Source organism: Phalacrocorax aristotelis, chromosome 5 (genome assembly GCF_949628215.1).
Source record: "Phalacrocorax aristotelis chromosome 5, bGulAri2.1, whole genome shotgun sequence".
Lineage (NCBI taxonomy): Eukaryota > Metazoa > Chordata > Aves > Suliformes > Phalacrocoracidae > Phalacrocorax > Phalacrocorax aristotelis.
This window is the reverse complement of record NC_134280.1, coordinates 13,144,759-13,168,833: the sequence shown is the minus strand read 5'-3', so window position 1 is coordinate 13,168,833 and position 24,075 is coordinate 13,144,759. Positions and strand designations below refer to the sequence as shown.

General features: G+C 42.4%; 1 protein-coding gene across 5 annotated transcripts in view; it reads right to left on the bottom strand.

The window, feature by feature from the left end:
* SEMA5B (semaphorin 5B) overlaps window positions 1-24,075 on the bottom strand; it is a 274,422-nt gene that overhangs the window by 161,829 nt on the left and 88,518 nt on the right. For all 5 annotated transcript variants that reach the window (XM_075093032.1, XM_075093033.1, XM_075093034.1 and 2 more), the window contains one exon: window positions 23,775-23,835. The gene's annotated coding sequence lies outside the window, so the exon portion shown is untranslated. The remainder of the gene's footprint in view (window positions 1-23,774; window positions 23,836-24,075) is intronic.

Here is a 24,075-nt window from a genome sequence, read left to right as displayed (position 1 = left end):
AATTCAGAGGCTCACAAGTCTTCTCTGCTTCATGATAGACCGTAAGAGCTCATTAGCAAAGCATATTTTAATTCTGAGCAAATTAAAACACATATTATTGTAACATTTGCCTATAGACTTGCATAAAAATTATTTACTTAATTTATCCAATGAAAGGAAAGGACTAAACTGTATGGATTGTAATGATAAATGTAATGAAAATTCAGAATTTCCACTGCACTATTTCAGCTTAGCCTGACCTGCCCTGGTACCACACTTGACCAAGCCATACCGCTCCAGCTACCTTTGCTTCCATCACTGCTCTGCTCTGTAACACTGGCAACTCACTCCTAATGTCAGTCACGAGCTAAAAATCACTGTCTGCTACATCAACACGCTTCGGGGCACCAGCCAGCTCTGATGGGTGTAAGTCAGAGGAGGCTCCTTTACAACACATCGTAGTTTCTTGCATCTTCCCTAAAGCATCCAACATCGGATGCTGTCACTGGCAGCACGTCGAAGAAGAATGATTGCCAGTTTCGTCTGACGTGCCATTCCTATTCTAACAAGTAACGAGAATTGTAAGCATCTCTTGAAAGCACTGCTTAAAATATGCACCCTTAATTGTTCTGCCAGTAGCCTTCTGGAATCCTGTAGGGATGTACTACCCACAAGAAGGATACAGTTTGTCAGATAACCAGCTTCCTGCTGAATAAAAGTTATCTTCAGAAAAGAATTAAAAAATCATGCTGTATACCAGACACAGCTATGCTCACTTTTTAATCTGCACAGTATCTGCATCATCCACAAACAAATGCCTAGCACTGCACAGCCAAAGTAACTCTGGGGAATAGACTTTGTGCTATTCAACCCTGTGTATAATGTGCAAAGTTACTAGCCAGCTTCCTAACCCAGCCTCCTTACTGCTACTGCATCCCTTTAGAAAGCAGGAGGAAAACACATTTTTTCCTCTACATAAAAGGAAGAGTTTGCAGTAGTCAGAGACACAGAAAAAAATGTTCTAACTTGGAAACTGGCTGGCTTGTGTGTGTGAACATTAATCAGAAATAAATACGAAATATCAAGGTATGTATTGCACTGTTGGCCTGGACGAGGCGCTGATGTTTATTACTGCCAAACATATTCACTAAAATAGGAAATGCCTTAAAGCTGAGGATCTCTCAGCACCAAAAGAAGGATTCAAGGCAACAAGGATAAAAGGCTATGATGGGAGGGAAAAAAGCAAGCAAAAAGAAAATGCAAGGGTATGAAAAAAAAAAGTGGTAATTTACTCCAGGGAATGGGGGGAGAGCAAAGCAGAGTGCGCTCAGACTCTGTGACGACAGAGCTTCGGTGATTCCCCCTTCCTTTCCACTCATCCAGTCCTGACAGACAGGGAGAAAATTAATAAAAATCAAATCCACTGAAGGAAAAGGAGAAACAACATTTTTCATGACCTTTCATATCCAACAATGTGGTGGGAATCCCTGGAGAAGGGGTGCAGCATGCAATAGCCCGGGAGCAGTGCTGCAGTCTGTGCCTACAGACTGCATGAAAGTCATTTAGAGGTGGGACAGAGCGAGCAACCCGTTAAATGGAAAACCAAAAGATCAAATAAATAGGCAAGTGCTAGAATCTTAAAAATCAACCAGCTGCTTTATTGGGAATCAATTTTGTTCCCTTAGGAAAGAAATAAGATAATGGAAAGACTTACATCCAGAAAAGAGCCCTGCTCCTGAATTCCGTACAGGAAGGCAGCATTAAAGGAGGCCCTCCGGCAGTGACTCAGAATAAAAACGGCCAAAACCAGGTTGAGATGGAATAAAATCAGACAGCACATCCCTGTGCTACCATTGAAATGAATAGTCTTAATTCACGCGATCGGTTCATCTGCCTCTCAGACACAGTATTTCTCTTTAACATCACCCTCTGTTTCAAATCAGATCATTTTGCTACCTTCTTTGCAAAAATGCAGGTTCTGCCTTTCTATTGCTTCTATCAAGCTTTGTCCCAATGCTTTTCTAGGTCAGTTCCTCCACTATCGCCCCTGGCCCTGATCTTCGCAGAGTTTCCCTCCAACTGCAATTATCTAACCATTGTTCCCTTAGAATTAGCCATAAAACAACACAGCAAGCAAAACAGTGACTTCCAGATGTGTGAAGCCACATCCTTCCTCTTTCCACCTTCCTTGCCTGCTTCCACACCCCCTCCTGTCTGCTGGATCTCCACCACATGCCCACTTGGCCCATCTCTTTTCCAGGCTGGAGAGTCCTTGTCTGTTCTAATCAATCACCAAAAGATACAGACACACCTGGTGATAAACTTCACTTGTTTTCTTACAGCTGAGGTCAGTACTTTCTCTCCTCAAGATCAAGTCTAAAACGCACTTAAGGCCGAAACAACACGCCCCAGTCTCCCAGATCAGTCTGTCCATGGGTAGCCAAGACTTCACTGCACGTGATGCCCTACAAAAACCCCCAGCCCAGCTCAGCTCCACGGGCAACAGCATCCATCAGCAATATGTCAAAAGTAGTGGTATACCCTGAAAGGATCAGAGCAAAGATTATAAAGGCTTTATGCTCAAGACTCTAGTGTATTGACTTTCTTTGCAGCAGGCACCAGCCAGGAGACATCTCCTTCCAAGGCCCAGACTTGTTAAACTGCAACAAAATTTCACTGAATGTTCATTCAATTCTCTGTGCTTTTTGCCCTTTTTGGCAGGAAAAGGCGCTTTTGATAGCTCGGCTGTTTAATAAGGAAATTCCTCAGAGGGTCTTTGCTGAGAACATACAAAAATCCACTGACAGCTGCTGTGACGGTTGCTCATTTTGGGGTTAGTGCACATTATTTAGACAGGAAGCAGTTGAGGAAAAGGTACAATTTATTAAAAACAGGCCCAGATCCAAAACTCACATTATGGTAAAACACATGGCACAGAGACAGCACGCTCCCACCGCAGCTACCTGCACGGACGGGCAACCCCAAATCCCCGCTATTGTGTGAGTCAGGCGCAGGAGCTGCAGTTACACCAGGGATGAATAGGACCCACACCACTTGCAGTCCTTCAAAACTACAATGCTGTGATAAATTCCTTTTTTGAAAGACACATCCTGCTTTTCCACATGGTGCAATCTGAAGCCAAGTCTTTGCACTTCTTTTTACATCTTTAAAGCAGCTGTCAGACAGAAGGCTGTCTCTCTGAAGGACTCACAAGGTCCCTCACACCACAGCATCACCATAAAGTAACAATTTTTACAGCATCTTTGGGAAAGTTCTCCTCCAATTTACAGGAGGTGAAACTGAGTCAGAAAGCTGCTCAGTGATCTTGCACAGCACTCCCCACTGCAGAGCAGGATGATCACTCTGGCTCTTACACACCCCCCAGCACTTATCTCACTGAAAAAGGTGTTCACACATCGTCCCGTCCACTGCAGCAGCGGCGTGGAGATGGGATTTTGTCCCCCTGCCCACATGGTGGCTGTAGCCCCTGCCACGGGCAGCCTCCCCACTTCTGCTCTTCTTCTATCCCTGGGGCAGCTGCATTGCTTTGGTGGGACAATTTCTGTATGTTACAGCCTATGAAACCCCATGGGGCGTTGCACTGAGACTGCTGCAAAATGCACATCTCCCTTCAGAGAGAAACGACCTGGTCTGGCCTACCAAGCAACACCACGGCCAGGCAGCCACAGTCCACACTGGCACAAGGTTTGTTCTCCGGACACAAGGCCCCACTCTCTTCAAGCAGACAGCAAAGAAAACCTCTGAAATGGGGTTCATAAAACACCTGATGTCAGCCTAAATGAAATAGCAACAAGACGATCGCTTCCAAAAAATGGTTGCTATAAAAAAAAGATAAGATTTTGCCATCCATTTTAGAAATTCACACTACCCGGATGGTGATTATTTTGCTCGCTTTACAAAAGCACAGAACCTCCCGCCTCCCCGCCTCCCTGCCCGTGTCAAGCAGGCTTGTCTGGATGTTTTCATGTACACCCACATTTGTCTTTCCTCATATGATATTACAGAAACATTTTGGTTTGCTCTTTTCATACGCTACATTCCAAAGCATTTCTGTCAACAGCGAGCTGCATCCCTGGCGTAAGCTCCTGTGTGTAGTCAACTGGTAGGCAGTCATCAAATCCCAGATACGGCCAAAGCCTGGTGGTAAAGAGGAGGATCAGTGCAAAGCAATGACACACACAACCACATGGACACGCACGCACCTTTCCTGCCCTCACCACCAAGGCTTTTTGCCCAGTTTAAGCACCACATAAACCCTTAATGTGTATAATAAGCCTGGCAAAATGTCAATGAAATTTCATGCAGGTTCATGCCAAGATGTGCACACCAGAAACTTGGTCGCGCAGACCTTGGCGTAGCTGGCTGCTGTAGCCACCAGTGCCATGCACACTGATAATTAACATTACCATATAGGTGGAGGATCTGGTCACTGGTCACAGCTGACATGAAAGTCAAGAGGTTTTCTGAACTTAGGAACTGAGCCCCAGCTGCTGTGGTGAACGAAAGTCTTTCAGCAGGGGCACTGAACCTGAGGGAAGAAAAGCAGTGTTTGCCTGGAAGAGGCAGTACTTTGCATTTTTTCAAAATTAGAAAACTCAGCAGTAGCTGAATGGATTTATATCTGAAGTATCAAAAAGATTTTTTTTCTGCCTCTAGAGAAAAGAGCATCCCAAGCGCTAATTTTTATTTAAGCAACTGTAGAGAGCAGTATAGAATGAAATTGCCATCTGAATCTTAATTATACCTTCACATTGAAACACTGTAGTGAATTACATGTAAGATTGAAAAAAAACGAGTGATATTAACATATAATGAGCCTTATCAATTACTATGGATCAGGAAAAGTAGCCCTCATATTATTGAAATAGTTTAATTTGCATGGCTGGATGATTCAGATTCTTCTTGGTCATTCATTCAAATCTCTCCAGAAGTCATAGCCACAGACAAATGTCCCGTAGCAGGGTTGGTCTTAAATAACTAAATTAAATACACTGTTAGTTAGCTCTCATTTTGCAGCAGGGAAATTGAAAAGATTTCCTACAGTAAGTCTACAGAGGAACACAGATCTCTAGCCATTACTGAACTAACTGTATATGTATATAAAATTAGTATGATTTTTATAGTGCAGCAGTATGTAAAATGACTTGCATATTTGAGTTTAGCTCCTCATGGACCACAGTTCATCCCCATGCTGGAAGCAGGAAATGTATTTTAGCAGTATAGCAAGGGATGGACTTGAGGACAGTGATCTGTGTTCCCATCATTTGTACAGGAGCCCAACAACCAATAAACAACCCAGAAAACAAATAAACTATACTCAGAACTAAGGCTGTGTGTATGCTCAGGTTTAGTCCCAATTCAGCCACTGGCAATGAGCAGTTAACAGATCTGAGACTACAAAAGCAGATAGAGGGGAAGCCACATTGAGATGTTTCCTCCAATTTTGCCAAATCCTGGCTTTTCTTGGCCATCCTTGGGAGTTTTCCTCAGCTGTAACTACATTGGTTGATGATGACAAACAGCAGAATGACAGGTACAAAGATACAAGTCAGGAGCTGCTCAGCGTTGCCTTGGACATCACATTTATCCTCTCTGCTTTAATATTCCTGCTCAAGAGTTACATGATTTCCTCGCTTTGCAGGGACGTTAGGAAAATCCATTTAATACTGTTGAGTAGATTAAGGTGTTGGATGAATATCGATCACTGAGCTCATCCTGACTTTAGTACCATATACATATACAGGCCAATCTTCAAGACACTTTTGATGATCAGCACTGACCGATTATATTTAATGAAAACTATTTTAGAAACACATTTGAGTCGGGTATCATTCATTCATTTCCAGATTCAATCAGCAAAGGAGTGGGGGAAAGTTTGTTTCCTTTTCTGCAGATTAAAGGTTGTGTCTGCTTTGAAAATTAATCACTTTCTGCTGTCATAAAGTGCTCCAAGAGGCAAACTGATGGATTGGCATGAGGTTGACTCACAATAAACAGATACCCACACGCCTGCAAGCGCTTGTAAAGATTAAGGATGGAAAGGGATTTTTTAGAGGTACACAGAGATTCCATCATGAGTAACGAAATGAGGAAAACAAAGGCAAAATCTTAACTTTAAAATTCACCGCGGAGTGTTTATTAGAGAATGGGCCAGGGATAAACTTCCAAAGGAAGCTCCAAAAATTTTATCACTTGCAACTGGATATAAAAGAACTGGACAAAGCACCTGAGACCATACTATCAGGTGAGCTCATGTTTTACAGTAAGATCATTTAGATGACCTTTAAAAAGCTCCTTTTCCACCTGGTATTCCATGAAGGCCCATAGCTGGAATCGTTACAAACCCCTGGTCCAGCACGGACCCCAGTGAGCCCGGGCTGTTAGCAGGGGAGAGAAGGGAGGAAGGACCGGCATATCCCTGGGACACCGACATTTCTCACAAGTACAACCCAGCCACGCACCATGCCCTGCCTTTCCTCCCTCAGTCGCCCTGCACAGAAAAGATCCTGCAGTCATTTATCACCTTTAAAAACTATCTATCTGACAAAGTGACTGCCTGACCATGTCCTGGCTTTAAATCAGAAAGATGGCAGGATGTTCACTACATCCCTATGCATCACTTGCTCTCCACAGGCATCCTTCTGCCCTACCCCTGTCACCACTGTCCCAGCCATGCCCTTGTTGTGGGCAGCATGATAACAAAGTACAGATAATGACTCCAATTAGGAGGTGTGAATGTCATTCCACTCCCCCTGCTCTCCTCCAGGTCACTATGAATGTGTTTGAAAACTACTGGCACAGCAATTTAACGATAATTCAGATTTAATTTGCACTCTGTCATCTCTGTTTTCTCTATAGGCTTTAATAGTTTAATTTAACAGTCTTAAGCACTGTCTATATTACCGAGACATAATGTGTATTTCAGATTTGAGCAGCTACATAGCACAAAATAATATTTCATATTTATATTGTGCCTTTCATGATGAAAATGCTTAAAAATGCCTTGATTACTATATCCACACAACAATCAAGTCATCCATCACTGAAATGCAGCCACTTCTAGGTTGGAGATCTCATCCGTCTAACAATTTAGGCAAAATAGAGCAGAATATTCCACTGAAATGAGAAGGCAAGTTGAGCAGGTACAATTAAGTTATCCAAAACCGCAGTTGGGCAGAGCTGTCTGCTATGCTCACTCTTGTAGCAGGAAGTTTTTTATGACCCTCAGCTATCTAATCAAAAGGCAGTAGTACCTGTGGGAACAGTTTCCCTTAGACCAGCATCAGTTTATTACCGGTTGAGAGGAGGAAGGCTCTACCGGCTGCTACCTGGCTCAGCAGCAGGGCTCTGTGCGGCACCCTGCCTCTCCCTCTGCCACCTCCCCTCCAGGTCAGTAGCCCCAGTCTGATGACAGTCAGAACTAACCCTCGAAAAGATAAAGAAGTAGTGAAATGATAGTCAACGTTCCTCGCTCCTGCACTGCCCAGGCCACATCCTTCAAGCCAGTCAGACGGCTCCCGCTGATGTCAATACACTCTGAATCAGGCCCTAATGAAACTCAGCTCAGCTCTGCCCATCAGTCCCAACGCCTGCTAGCATCACTGGCTGCCAATTTTCTAACTGAACGGCTGTCCAGTGAGAGCAACTTTCATGTCTCAGTGAGCTGCCTGCCTAATCTTTCAGTGATCAGCGTAGGAGAGATCTCTTACACATGTCGATGGAAAACATCTGGCGATGAATTTGGCTCCAGAGCAGAGTCCCACCTGCTTTAGCCACCCCACGCCCCCTGCTCCGATCAGCAGGAATCCATGGTGTTACAGCCTCTCCCCAAAGCGTCATGTTCTCCAGGCCCTGCAGCCTTGGAAGGTGGTGCTTTCCCAAGCAGTTTCCCAGCTAAAGCTTTGCCTCCCTGGAGCATTTTTGTGATAGTGATCCAGGGACCAAATAAAGTAGCAGGAAAGTGGGTGGGTGGAGAACAAATGTGTCAAACTGAATAAAGATTCTCTCTATTTTCAAGCGCATTATCATCCATGTTCATCACTTATTAAAAGCCTTATTTATAAAGTCTTTAAAGCCTAGTTTAATAACCTGCAAATCATTACTTGAATCACAAAATTTGCTTTTTATTATATTGTGTAAATGAAGCACTGTAGCATTTAATGTAAATTATTTTTTCCTCTCCCTCTTTTGTCACTGTTTTTAAAGCCATTATAATCAGGTGCTTTTCCCAACCAACCCTAAAAATGCACAGCACAATATCTATGACCCAAAGTAATGCTGTTCCTGGGATTTGAGTATAACAACAAAAGAACAAAGATAATAGACGAGCCCTTCCCATGTGCTTGCTGCCTCTGAGGTTTCTAACTGGGTGGTTCAGATCATTCTCTCTCCCCAGGAAGAGTCTCAAGGTCCCCTTATATCCAGGAGACATAAAAAGGAATTTGTTCATTATTAATACACTGTCTCCAAGAGGTTTTTCTTTTTAATCAAAGTATAAATTCTGCGATGGAATGGATATACGTGCAAACTGAGAACACCGCACTGTCAGTGGGGTCTCCTGGCATTACAGGCGAAGGCATGGTAACAATCCATCAATCACATTTGCGGCTGGGGGATTGGTCAAGAGTTGTGGCTGTTTCAGGCCAGAGAGAAAGACATTTGCCATTTAACCAGATGAGGACTTCCCAGGGACCATATTTTACTGAGCTGCCAGAATGCCAGTAGGGGCAGTCACCTGCCTGCGTAGATGGCACAGAAATGTTTGTCAACCCAAAGTCTAGTACATGCTCCCCCAGCACGTATCAGCGGATCCTGCTACCAAATTACACCTCTGCAGCCCCAGTGGGACTTGTGGCAGCAGGTCTCATGTCCATCACTGAGGCCAGTCTTTCACAGAGATAAAATAAATGCATTAAAACACCTGGACTAAAACCAGAAGGAAAAATATAACAGGAAAAGAATTAAACACTGGAAATTGGTCCAAACTGCAAAGCTGAAAGATGTGGATCCAAAATCTGGAGCAATTCTAATCAGGGTTTTGGTTCTGGCTCATCTGTAATTAAAATGAAGTACAAATCTGCCTGAGACAGTCAACAATCTCAGCTGTTTCCGAGATCTGGCTTTCATTAATTTCATTAACATCTTAAATGCATTCTTATTGCTTGTTCTTATGCTGAAGAGCAAGCGAAATAACAACACACCATGAACCAGTTTATCTTTGTCTTTGCAGAGGAGCAGATGCAGTATCAGCCTCAAGGGTACGCAGGCCCTTCACATGTAAAATGGCAGCAAAGGGAGTCGTGCAAGTGTGGAAATCTTTGGCCTGCAAAATAAATTGAAACTAGCACTTTCATCAGTGCCTCATGCACTTAGGGGAGCTGCACCAGCATTATTAGTATTAACGAGTGTGACAATCTCAAGCTATAATTTGCCAGTCATGTTCCAGAGAAACAGTCAAAAAGTCAGAACTCATCTGGAGCCCTCCCAAGTACCTGCGCTCCAGGAGGCCTGACCTGGGATTCTGCAGGAAGCTCACAGCCCTTCCTGATGCTTGTGGAGGGAGAAATATCACAGACCAAGTTCCTGGTCAGTGTTATGCATTAAAGACAGTATATTTAGGTCTGTGACGGAGAGTATGATGGCACTTCTGTCCCTTCATTCACTTCAGATATTTAAGATTAGGGAGAAAATGGGAACTGGGAGGCTGGTTCCCCATCTCCCTGAAACAAAGCTGCAGCAGCCAACAAGATTAATCTCCCGTGGGCTATCTGCTGCTTTGCAGGCCTTATGACTGTATCCCAGGTGGCAGAAAGAACAGGTAGTGTGGGGACACAGCCCACTTTGGCCCCAGCAATCTCAATGGCAAACTGCAGCCCATCCGCAAGCTTTGCTGTGAGAGCAGGACAGGCGGTGGCAAGAGGAAACCCCACCAAAGCCAAATCCAGCAGGGCTCCAGGGCACGCACCACTGGGATGGTGAAGGAAGCCACTTTCAACCTATATAGATAGTATATCAGGACACAGAAACTCTGGACAAACTTTTAATCAACTTTCACTCGATCTAAATTCTTTTGCCAGACTTCATCTCTCTTCTAGAGTGAGACAAGTTACCAATGGAGCGACTAGAGGGTGCTACAACACATATGGGCCTCAGACTCTGACTGCCTGGCGTTCAGAAATTCCTGGCATAAATTAACTGTTCAGCTCTGTGATGTTGATTATTTGCTCCGCTTGGCATATGCAGATATTTTGATACAAGAGAGACAATACTTTCTGAGACCTGCCATCCTCAGGTTTTCAAATTCACTGGCATGTATAATAGCAAAAAAATATGAAAGACAAAAATAGCCTTGTACAGATAAAGACCTCCATGTCACAAACGAAAATTCAGTTTAATTAAGCCAACTCACATACAGTATATTCCACCCATAAAACTTAATATCCCCTAAAAATTCCCATCAAATGCAAATTTTTCTCAGTGATCTATTTGTGCAATTGTGAGACGGGGAGAAAGCACACAAAGCAGTGGGAGCTGCAGGCTGAAGTAAACAGTGTTGTCAGAATATGCAAAACAAGAGAAGAACACAAAAAAGAGAGAGAGAAGGAAGGGACAAACATTCTCTGGCTGGGAAGTTATTGAGTGTTTAGAGCCAAAGAGGAATGGAAAGCTTGGAAGGGAATTTCTACACATAACCTACAGACTGTACCCTATTTCCACTCCCAGCACCTCTCCCATTTAGGTAACATGAAAAATCTTTCTGAGGGTAGACGAAGGGCTAGGTTTATGGTTTTAAAAGTCATTGCCTAAAATCAGCACCACAGTGAGCAGAAAGGAGCTTTGCATTTGGGTCGGCTTCGGCGTATCCCACACTTTGAGGAGCTCTGGCAGTGAGGTAATCCCCTAGGAATGTGTGTGCGGTTGGATGGCTGTGAAAAGAGAGCGGTCAGCTACCAAAGCTCTGCGCTGAATATTCACGTCACACACACACAATCATTTTTCTTGTTAAGTATTGAGAAGAATGGGAACATTATAAATGCAGTATCTTTTTTGGCTACAAGTTTAGCTGCTTTTAAAAGATCTGCTCCCTCCCTGCCCCTCCACTCCAGAAGCTCTCCTCCACCTCCATCCCCAAACCAAATCTGCACACACTGAAATTTATAAGACATAAAAAAACAGGGGGAAAATTAAATACAAGTGAACTAAAGCTAAAGAGTAAGAAGTTTAAAAGATGACAATGCAGCAAACTGGTATAAGCATCTTAAGGTCACTTGTTTATCTAAAAATGACACCTTATCAAACACATAAGCCCATGCCCCGTGTTTGGGTTACATCCACATCCATATCCACATCCATGTCATATTACTCAAAGCAACTGTTTTCCTCTCTACATGTTGAAGAGTCATTACAGCCACAGCAGATTAAGTTTGCCTTGCCAGTGCCAAGGAGTGTTGGTAGTGCTGACTGTTGAAAATACCTTTATTTGCCTGAGGCTCTTAGCAACTTGTTGCAGTGAGACAGGGAAAGACTAAGTGAGGATCAGGTGTCCCAGCCCAAAGCTCAAGCACATCGTGGAAAGTTTCCCACTCATTTTGGTGAGTTTTGGTTCAAGCCCCAAACAAGAAAAAAATGCAATATAATACTTCCAGTCACTTTTCTGATTATCTGCCAATAAGGCGAGACAGATAATCTTCTCTCTTTCCGCCCCCCTCCCTGTTTCAAATGCCCCCGCACTGGCATTTATCTGTCCACTTCCATATGTACTTGCTCACCCCGTGCTTAGCTCAGTGGGTTCATGCTCATGCAGTTCGCCTGCGTGGAAGCAAGACAATGGCACAACATAGAAGTAATTTTCAAATTAATGATATCTACAAAAGAATAGAGAACTAGACCAATCACATCCCTCATTTGAAAATAATATTTTTTCTATTTTCTCAAAAATTTGCACATACTTGTACTCATAAGACTACACTAAGTTTATATATCACAACTCCTGATTATGAGATTATTAGCTTGAATGGCACATTTAAATGCCAATATCTATTCTCTTGTAGGAAACAACCTGTTCAAACATGCAATTCTTGACCCACTCCAGTACTTTTAAACTTATTTAAACTTACTTTCTTTGTTTAACAAAAAGAAAGAAGGGTGGCAAAAAGTTGCCAATCCACTTGAAAACTTCTACTGTATTAATGCATGTGCTTAGAGAGATGAAAACTCATAGGGAACAAACTTGCTAAAACTAAGCAGCAAAAGTGTCAAGCAGGTGCTCTGTACCAGGGACCAGAATGCAAATTTACTGCAAACTTATTACAAATTTTAGCCTTCGACTCTAAACATGCTTATAGAAATGTCCTTACAGCTGTAACTAACTCCAGCACAGACGTCTTCAACAAGATACAGCATTGGGAAAGGTCCAGGACAGTGTCTGGTAGTGTTTACTTCCAGCTGCAAACTGCCCCACAGTGTACCACCTCTCCCTCATAAGTTACTGACTCTCCACAGGTATTAACTGACCAAGCCTGAAAATCCTACCATGTTCCATTAACTCAAAGCCCTCCACTTTACCAGTGGGAAAAGTGAGATACAGTACAGCCAAGGGACTTCTCAGGCTTCTTGCACAAATCTGTGACGATAAAGTACAATTTGCTTGTTTGCTGGGGAATTTAACTCTTATGTGAGACCATATCTGAACAGTATCTCCAAGTACTTCACAACAGGATGTGAACTGCCCACTTCGTACAAGGAGGATCACTTTTTCACACCACCTTAATGAAGGTCATTAACTCACACTGACAAAAGGTGCTTTCTGGGTTTCTATCATTACCACCATGACTACAGCACAGTCTTCAACTTCCAGAACAGCTGCCCCCACTGGAATTTCTGCAGATGGTCCATCTCCCACGCAAGGCATCCAGGAAGCTGACTGAAAAAATGTCCATATGAAATGATGTTCATAATTTCAAAACTGCCCCAATTACACGTTTGGAAGGAGACAATCAGGGGCTATGGTTAAAAAAATTACACTACTAAAAAGTTATTTTCCTTTCAACTATCTTATCAAGTTCGTTAATACCTTCTGCTGTTGGTGAAATGATCCCACATTAACATTTCAATTTATTATTGCTGTTCCATTAATGAGACCACAAAAAATGGAAATGAGGCCTATAAATATGCTAAGAGTTAAAGTCAGGAATCGTAACAGTGTGTGCACTTTATGAGTAATGCTTCAGTCCTGCTAGCATTCAAAACAGCATGGAAGGATGGCTCTGCAGCATAAGCATCTGGCTTAACAAACAAAACCCCCAAAACCCCAGACAAAAAACCACGACAATTCCTGAAACTATAGGTTAAAATATCAGCAGAGTGAACTCAGTCTTAACCCCTGCTGCAGCAGATGGAAGAACTCCATGCCGTTCACCATTAAAATGTCTTTGGAGAAGGACTTTCTCACTGAAGGTCACTGGGACTGTTAAACTTCACAAAGCAAATTCTGCAGGAGGAAGGATTTGCCTCCATGTCCTTTGTTAAAAAACCCTCTCTGCATGCTAATGTCTACTTACTGCCACCACACCCAGCGCTGGGGGGAATTCATTCTCTTGATAGTATCTCAGGTCCTCCAGGAAAAAGTGCAGGCTATAAATAGAGAATTCCAGTCTTAGGAACCACATTAAGATTCATTTGAGAAACATGTTTATTGCCAGGTAGCCTTTTAGATCCATCAGGCTCCCACAGCTCCTCTGCTGATCTTTTCTCCAACAAACAGTGAATATCCTCCATGGGTCAAGAAACATCCTTATGCAAATGGCATTACTGCAACTTGCATTTTCAATTATTAATATTTCACTTCTTGTTTTACAAACTTTTTCAGAAAAGGAGGAAAGCAGTAGCTTGTTCCCCTGGGAACAAAAACACAAAATACAGTACCTCGCTAAGCCATGAAAGGAATGGTCCCTTCAGCACAGAGATGTCATATCATGCTGGCAACATTTTTGTTTCTGCATTTTATTTCTCTCTAGTGATTAAAAATGATCGATCCTACCCCGTCTTCTGTGCATAGCTGATGGCACTAGGCTTGTGCTAAATGAAATCTGTAGCCACACTTCCACTAGCACTAACATCTTGCAAGGAACAAACTTATAATTATTACTTTGATTTTATAATTTATTTTCCAGGAAGCTCAGATTTCACGATAGGGATTGGCTTTGCATTGAGGCCCCACTACATCAGCGAGAACACTGCAGTCCACGCTTCTTTTAAGCATTAACAGAAGAAATTATCTAAATTATCCAGTTTGCCATGGCAGTAATAGTAAGTTTGAAAAAAGCCCAGACACCTTCAGTAAGATGAAATAAAACGGAAACATAAAAAGCAAACTATGTAATGAGAGCATAGGCTATTTCAATAAATCTAGTTATTTGATAAGCAGACAGCCACTGTCAGCCTTTTATCATCTGTGAAAACGCGTGATGGATCTGCTCTGTTTGCTTACAATTTCAAACCTTCCCCTTCTGATCAACATTAGCATTTTTGCTCCAGTGCTTCTAACGACACGGACTGCTAGCAACCAGCCCCGATTCCACCTTTCAGGGAGAGTCTAAGCACTGACAACGTAGGCATGGCTCAGTGGCACATACATATGGCACACAGGCTGGGTGGATCAAGGTGGTTAAATGTCCTTCCTCCTCTGAGTTTGCCTAAAGAGAAGGAAAACGGCCCCTGCTGAGAGTGTACATACATAAAGCTATAACAAACATTTAATTTTAGCTGCTCCAAAAGAGAATTAGTCTGTGCATTCTGCACTGCCAGTTCCTGCTGCAGCTGCTCGAAAGAGGTGGCTTTGGAGGGTTATTAATTCCCATATTAACGGTCAGCCTCCTCCTTGTTACTGAAATATAGGCTACCAAGTGTGTTTCAGTCTTACTTTCCCACATCTCTTTCAATTCTTCCACTATAAGCAGATAAAATCATTATTCAGCTGAAAAGGACCTCAATCCAACACAGGCCCACAATACTTTATCTAGCTTTATGATTCAACTACACACTTCTCCTTCTGTGGAAAAAAAGCTTGTTAAAAAAAAAAAAGTAAAGAATTAAAAATGTACAGCAAGTTCCATGGAAAATGCTGAAATGGCTACTGCCTGTGTGCATTGTTTGTGCTAAAGCAGTTAGCAGCCACAGGAGGGAAAGACTCAGATATGATTTTTAAATTAGGCTAGTGAAAAACATTTTGCTCTCCATCAGAGCAGGTTTGGAAGCACTATTTCTCTGCTACACTTTGAGAGGGCAATGCTGCCAGATGTCATGAATCTAAAAGCACTTTACGCAAAACATAAGGCATCATATGAAATCATGTGTACCTTGCATACCATGTAGCCTCTTTCTGTCCCTTTGTTGTGGTTTAGGTACTAAGCTCAGGGGTACTACTGGAACAACCCCCAAAAACTCCATGGAGATTTGACTGCTTGAACTGGAGCAAAGCAGAAGTTATTCTATCAAAATCAGCTCTTCAGCACTGAAGTTTAGCTCATTTATGCTGGCTAAGGATCTAGCTCTACTTTCTACAGATTGAAAGATGCTAAAAAAGGGCTATTTTTATATGCTTTACCAAATATAAAACATGTGATTGAAATGTAGGCAGAGATTCATCTCACCCTACTTTATTCACCTGAAAGCTGGGCTAGGCTAGGCAGCAAGGTGCTTGGTACGTCAGCAGGAGGAGATCAGCACTCCCAAAGGTCGGCTCTTGTTGCCTGTGAGAATGCCACTCTGATAAGTCATGCTCTGAAGATGCTCATCGCCTTCCTCTACTACAGAACAAAACTGGATAATGATAGATCGTCCCAATCAGTTGTAACAAAATAATCTGATAGTTATACAAAATCCTGATCATCCTCCTTTTCTCCCCCACTGATTTTGTGCCAGCATGAACCCATTGACTTTTGCAAGGTTATTCAAACTCAAATCCATCTAACAATAATACCGACTCCAAAGTCATGTTCACCTGGACCGAAAGCTGCTGAATAGAATTGTCCTAACTTCTTCAGAAAAGGTGTCCAAAAAGCAAGAGACTCACAGATCATCCTTTACATAAGGCCTTCCTTTTTTTTCATCCAGGTTTTGCCTCAAGAACAAGTTCTCACACGTTTGGTCTGACACAAGACAACTCTACCACAAAACAACTGAGAAATATAAATCACTTTAACAGCCCCTCACCACAGGATGAATTGCCCTGAATGTGGAGCAAAACTAGATATTGTTCACACTTCACTGCATCACTTCCAGTGAATTTTGCTGAAGTTTTTGAGAGTTAATAAGATGCCTGCTTCTCTTTCAGTCTTCAACAGTGTCAAGACTGTATACAGAGAGATGTATGGAAACAGTATTGGATCTAAAGCTAGAAACAAAAGAGCTTATTTCCCCTTATCTGGTGAAGAATACAGTAAGCCTTTTGGGTAGTTCAAACCACAGTAAGAACAGTAAAACCCTTCCTGGAATTGAAGGATCAGCAGGAAAGCAAGAAACAAGGAAAATGTGTTGTTAAATAGAGTATACTTGAGGAGAGCTTTAATCAAAGGTGATGGATGGTGTAGGTTCCTTAGCAGAGACTCCAGCGTTCACTAGCAGGAGATACTTAGGATAGGGCACAGACGGGGACGGTTCCTGTTCCTGACTCAACTGGGGCTGCATTTCCAACTTTGGGCACCTCTCTCTTCCCCACCTGCAAAATGGTGATAACTCCTTATGAATAGAATTTAGTAGATGAGATCTAAGCCTTATTAGTAATAGGAGGCCACATCCTCCATGTCTTCAGGCAGGCAGCACCCAAGGGAAATCAGTGTGCGATTTCCCAGCCAAAGGGTTGGAGGACAGAGCCCAAAGCTGAGGGACAAAGCCTGTATAAGGAAGAGATGACCAAGCGCTGTGCCTTTCACATATCTCCAGAGTGGTTCAAAGTAATTCCCAAGTTTATTGTTGCAAAGTAAAGCTGAGATATATTGCTCCTTTACAAACACAGACATTTCATCAGAGGGCATCAAGACAAGTTTTGCCTTTGTTTTGCCCTTCATAACTAAAAAAGGCATCCCACAAAATAAAAAAAATCCCTTCTTTTTTCACTATCTCCAAACACACTGCTTCCACCAGGAACCAGCCTCTGCAGCAGCTATCATTTTGCTCCAATCTGGTAAACGTCCTCTCCTCCCTTCCCCTTCCTTTATCCTTTCCTAACTGGGGAATTCAGCTGCTTGCAGAAAAAGTTGAAAAGGGAAAAAAGGAATAAAAAATTGGCTTGCACGGCCCAGAAATAAGAACTGGAAAAAAGTGAAACCGTATGCCTTGCCCCCAGTGGCTCTGGGACTTGGAGCCAAACCAAGGCCATGAAAACAGAATATTGCTCTTTGTTAACCATAAATAAATAAATAAAGGACTACTCACCCTTGCCCTTCGGGATATGTTTTCTAAGAAGGAAGAAATTCCCTGTGGAGTTTATTATGTGTAGACGGGAAGTGTGCCTCCTAGGGAAAAGCAGTGGGGGTAGTTTTTTCCCTCGGTGATTTCTTTCCCGCCTTTCCATCACTCCTTTATTCATTTTGCAAGTCTCCCTCCCCTCCCTTCTGCCATAAGAGAAGCCACACAAAGGAACATGCAGGTAATTCAGCCACTCAAAACTACACAGCATCTCCTTTCCTATATAAACGAACAGTGTGTGGCCTGGGTTTCATTTGCAACTGTAAATGAAACAGGCCTACAGCTGTGTTCATAATCCTCCTTAATTGAATTTCTGTGACAAAACCCAGACAAAATTATTACCCTCAAGTTAACAATTTGTGCAAAGTAGCCAAGGGTTCCTGGGAAGCTTTAAAACAAATGCAGGACAAAACGATATCACAAAGCAGTTATTTGGTGTTGGTACCATGTGTTTGAATGGGGGGAGGTTTCTCTGGAGGAACAAGGTCATTTTAATCTGAGGGACAGCGTAGGAATTCAACCAAGGCCAAAAAAAAGTGAGAATTAAATATGCAGCCGAAGAGCTTGGATGTAAACCAGCACATGCTACTCACACCACAGCTACTGGAAGGAGGCGTTGGGCTGTCCTGGCTTTTTGAAAGGGCAGCATCATTCACAACTTGGTGTGGCTAACAGAGAGTTTCACAAATCCAGGAGGACTTGAAGCAACTGTTTGGTTTGTGTTGAAGTTCACACCCCACTGAAAGGGGCATCTGTCTCTTTTAGAGCCGTCCTTGTAATAATTTCCTTCAACTAGATCACCAATTATATGGTAAATATGCAGAGCATTCACAATGATGTCAGGCTGCTAGTAAAATACCTAGACTTATTTTTAAAATGTGAGAACTACCACTAAATGGAAGCAGGGTTGCAAAAAGGTCACTGCCCTGCAGGGCACTCCCATTGCTTGCGGAAGAAGAGAATTAAAGCCTTCCCTATTACTGAAATTTAGCGTTTGTTATTCTTTCAGATGATATATGTGTTTTCTTGACGGAATGCACAAAGCTGGTGTGAACAGAGATGTCTGTTTGCAACAGCTAATTTTGTGTGTCATGTGCCACGTACTTGGACAGACACCCTATTTTACCCCAAAATACCATGCTTTAGTGATCTCTGTATCAGCTGGTAACTAAAGCAAACTAGCAAAGTTATTAGGGATCAAAGCAGACTCTTTATGCTTCAGTTTACACAGAGCTGATCAGGGCAGGGAAAACCATGTCATCCCAAGGCAATGCCTGCCTGGGGTTACCGCCCCACATGCTCATAGAAGTTAATAACCTTTGCAATTTAAGGAGAAGGCAAGGCTACGAGGGAACAGGGAAGACTGAGGTAATGGAAAGAGAAAGCCTGTAGTACCTCAGTGTGCGCCCATGATCTGTGTGTCACCCAGCCCTCTCGCAGGCAGTCAATGGAAATTTAGTGGTACAGAAGGCTGGCAGGGCCTCATATTAAAATCCTCTCCAATTTAATTATTCAGAATGGAAGTAAAATATCACTAGAGGTGATTAAATGGGCAATACTGTTCAGAGACAGGCAGGCAGAGACCAGAGCTCATTTCCACAGACCTCCACACCGCTGCGGGCAGTGCGTCCCTGTCCCCACGGTAACTTACAAGGCAAAGCTGGTGTAATGAGGGACCTCCGAGGAGTTTCCAGGAGACATATTCTCTCCTAGGGATGCAGTGGGGTAACAACCAGGTGCTACTGGCTTCCTTAATGACTCTGCTGCACCAAATGTTTCAGCGGTTGCATTAACACCTGGTTTTGAGAGATTGCTCATTAGCCTTTGTGTCCTGTGCCACTTTAAGTAACCTTTTAAGAACACCTTTTTATAGTTTGTGTGCTCTGTTTTTCCTCAGGACACAAGTTAAATGCACCGAACAACACCAGGGGCAAAGTGAGACAGAAATAAATAGATGCATATGCACATGCACATGCCTACAACACCCCACATATACACACTCGATCAGGGCCAGACACCAATGTCTTCAGGAAAAGGCATGAGGGGATAAATTCATCACAGTGCTTTGTCACTGGTGGCAAAGGAACAAAAAAGGAACATTTAAAAGGGTGATGAAATGTTTCAAGAAAAAGCAATATATTTTTATGTACTTGTAAAATCCATTGGCAATGACTTTTCTGGTTAATTGGTTTCATCTTATTAAACTAAAAAACTATTTGTAAAGTACAGACATATTCAAGCATAAGTCCAATTTCTTCGCGAAAAGCCAATACGCCATTTCAAAGAAGAAAATTAAGCAATACAAACCAGTTTCCATTAGTCTGAAAGCACAGCACTTGGTATGGGGAAGAGAAATGCAATAGAGTGCTTGACTTTTCTAAAATGCACTTTGGAAAAATCATGTTACCCATTTACCCCAAAACTGCATCCCCCTTCTTCCCTTGTCCTGTGAAGTTGGATGAATATTTTGGCCCAATTATGCGGTGATTTATAAATCAGCCTTCCCCTATCTTTCCCTGCACTTGTCATGTTCAACTTCTTCCCCCTTATTAGACCACTCTTCTTCTCACTAAATAGTCCCTCTGTCTCACTTGCCAAAGACCTGCCAATGGGCCCCTCATTTTGCAGAAGAATAGACCCAGCTTTACCAGTGGGAAAGGGCCTCTAATGTACCATGGACACAGAACAGTGAAGCATGGCAATTTGCTGTGTTAATGATGCTACTTCACAATGATCAGGAAAACAAAAATCTTTAATAGCTAAATGACACTCAGTCCTTCTGCAGCCTGTTGAATTCAAAAACAGTGGAAGCAAAACTCAATGTCCTTTAAGAGATGAGCTAAAAGTGGCTGCAACGTTCTTTTTTTTTTTCCAAATACCTAATCTGCATGGAATCACTAAAGCGGGCGATTTGGTGCTGAAAGCAGGACAGAAAAAACAATCCAAGTGTTTCAATATGTTTTAGCAGCTTAAAAGCAGGGGATATTGATGGAAAAAAGAATGAACATATATGTAAGCATTTTTGGACGTACTACACACATGCATGATTCTCAGCCCCTCAGTTATTCTGCTCTGTGGGAGGGATATTGTGCAAAATATCACTGAAAAGTAGAACTAAAGCATATTTACATATTTTCTCCTTTTTAGGTGAAAAGAGGAAGCCATTATTGTGGGAGGGACAGAGGGGCAAGTCTGCATGTGCCATTGCTTATTTCTGAGGATGCTCCGATTCCACAAAGCACTGACCTCTTTAGTGCTAAATCAACCCCGAGAACTGCTTTCAACCTCAGTTCTCATCAGAAGCTTTTCGCTTCTTACAGCTGGGTTCACTAGGCTGCCTGGCTAGGCAAAACACTGATTGCTTTGGCCAGTCAAAGTCTGGTTGCTCCAAAAAGTCAATCTTCAAATACAGCACATTAAGCTACTCAGTGGGAGAAATTCTGCTCTCATATTCGGCCAAAGACAACAGGCAGAACGGCACTGACTTTGATGACATTATTTGGTGTGCACCAGAAGGAACCAGGGATCATAAGCAATCATATGGTGCATGTTTGGTAATCCTTTGGCACTGCTGAAAGGTTGGGGAATAGACTTAAACATAGGTTTATGAAAGAAAGATTAACCTATATTTACAATACTACCCATACAAGAAAAGGCTTCTATGATATTTTCCAAGGACAGAGGGAGTGATTTGTCAGAAGTTGGCCTGCTGCATTTTTGTAGATTTTGTAGCCATCTGATTGGCACACTTCACACATTCCTTGTCCAAAACTTTCTGGTACAGCTGTGCAAAACAGGAGCAGGACTTGAATCCAAGAGGGCTGCAGGAAGGCAGAATTGCTGAGAAATTAGGACCAAGCCATTTCAATGTAGCACTTGTCCAGGCATTCTTTATTTCACAATGTTTAACACTTAAGAAGCTTTGAGGTAAGTCTCTATCACAGTTAAGCAATAGCTTCTGCTGTAGGGTGTTTGGGGTGGGTTTTTTTTAACATTATTCACTGCACAGTTCATCAGTTGATTGTTTTACGAAATTATGTGCTTACCATGGGAAAAGTTCACCAACCCGGGTTGAAAATAAGCATCTAAAAACTCTCTAAATACCTGTTTACTCAATCTGGAGGAGGATTCAAAGGGAGTACTAAAATCTTTGAGACAAATGCCACACACTACATGTTAAAAATTCCCCAAAATGTTTTATTCTTAAGTCCTTCTTTACGAATGTGCTTGCTTCAATTAAAAAACACGTTCTAAAAATCCCCCCAGGTGCATGTTTCGATGGTTGGCTCAACATTTCATTTGCAGAAAAGGTGGCTACAGCGCTAGCAACAGGGCTTTGGAAGGGACATAAGCAAATCAGCATTTTGATGTCCCTTAAAGAACAAATGATTTATGATATTTTTAAACCTTAACATTTTCTGAATAAATAATTTTGATATACGCTTTCATCTTGAGTTCTGTGGACCTTGCCAAGTTGAGACCATAATACTTATCAGCAATTTATCAGCAAAACCATGGGTGACACTTCAGAGGCCTGATATTTGAGACCTGTCCAGGCAATCTCCCTCTGAAGTCAAGGAGCCAAGCAAAGATTCCCAGCTGTGACCCAGCACAAGTACTTCTCCAGTGGGGAATTCAATCTCCCTCCCAGGCCTTGCTTAAAGCTGCTTGGCAGTGTGAAAAAGGTGTGTTGCCTTCCAGAGGCTGAGAGCAAAATAAACCTTCATCTTTGGGACAAAATTCACTTCTGCAGCAGAACTGGCAGAGATGATCTTCTGGACACTGTGCTTCTCAAACTGGCCAGGGCATGAAACCAAGAGAGCTCTCACTACTAGTAACGAACAGGCATCACCTCATCCTGCCAAGCCAGTGCAGTACCACCCCCTCCTTTGGGGCAGCAGAAGCAGTGGAAACAAACACAGAGGCAGGGGACAGAGCAGGTACACAGGCCACTGAGACCAGGGAGACCCCTGTGCTCCACTGGCCTGATGCTGTGGCTACTCCCTCCTCTGCCCTTACCTAAAGCAACAGCAATGCAACAAAGGCGTGTGAACAGAAAGGTTGGAGGATCTTGCAGAGCATAGAGTTTCATCTCTTGGTGTCTCTCTTGATATCAAGCTGCTAGAGTGAACGCTACTGCTCACATACAAGGATGCTAACACCATTCAGTGTGGTGGAGCTGATACAAGGTACTTGCCATAGCAATTTAAGTAACCTCCATGATTTTCCCTCTAGATTTTGCAGGATGAGTGCACAGGTGTAATTATTAGTTCTGTTAATTTTATTATAGTGGTATCTCTTTTGCTTGCTACTTGCCAGGCACATATGGCCACCAGGGTGTGCAGCTATGAAGAGCAAACCGCAGTTCCTATCACCCTTATTTATTGTTCACCTTCCTTTTACTGTGCTTTTTCCTTGAGCTCTTTCTTGTTTGATCTCCTTGAGAAAAGTGTCCTCCTTTATTGATTAAATTACAAATTCCAGTGGCAGATGATTGAGTTATATGATAACACCTCACGAAAGACATCAACTACAATTGAAATAAAAGGAAAAATTAGCACTCTCTTTATTACAAAAGGTTTGGATGTTGAGTAGCTGACTGAATTAAATGGAGATTGAGCAGATCTGTGAGAATTGATCAGGAAAAACCATGCAGAATTCAGAAAAGAGCTACCAAAATTAACAGCTCACTAATTCACCTTAGAAAAAGATGGGGAAAGTTGAGGAAGAGAAGGGAAATTTATTTCTTTCAAGCATTCACAAGAAGGGATTGCACAAAAGTTTGCCTCTTTGATAAGACTCCTCAGATACTGAACTCTGACACCAAGTTACGAAAGGCCAACAAATACATGACCCGGGCAGCAGCCCCTCGAGTTCATTCATTCAGCTTTTAGTAGGCCTTTTTAATTAGTGGTATCACAAGCAAAATAAGGTTCTTGGCCTTTGTTCTGTGCCTGGGAACCAAATGCATGCCAGCTTCTGGTAATGTGTTGCTGCATTTTATTCACTGCTCATCTACGTTAATGAGGTATTTTTATTTTTGTCTGCTTGTGGCATTTCCTGCAATACTGACAGATGTCTTCAGATTTCCTCCTGAAGATTAAGCAACCATTATTGGAGTTCTTAAATGAGACAAGAAGCTGATAAAGCAAAGTGTCTAAAATGGCATGGTCTACTTTAGAACCATGTCAGCTTCCAGTCACTTCCTTGCAAGGTAAAGTCTGGCAAAGATAAGTTCTAGCAAAGCTCTAGAAAGAGTGTAAACACAGCTTTAAAGAAGGGTTGCAAACATTATATTATTTACTTACAGCCTCTGCATTACTGAAGTGTCATATTTGAAGTCACGCTCCAGGGAAAATCCTTAGTAACCTGTGGAAACATCAGAAAAAGAGTGTTCAGTGGATATTTCTAACTACATCTTCCATCCGACGGGGAAGGGAATTTAACGTCAAATTTTGACATTATTTTGGAAACAAAATGTAAAGAACATCTTACTTAAGTTTAACCACAAAACAGCTTAAAATTTTCCTTAATGCTCATCTGAAGGTTGCTTCAAAACTTGCTTCAGCTGCAATAATTTTTTTAGTATTTGCTTTCTGCAAAAGTCCT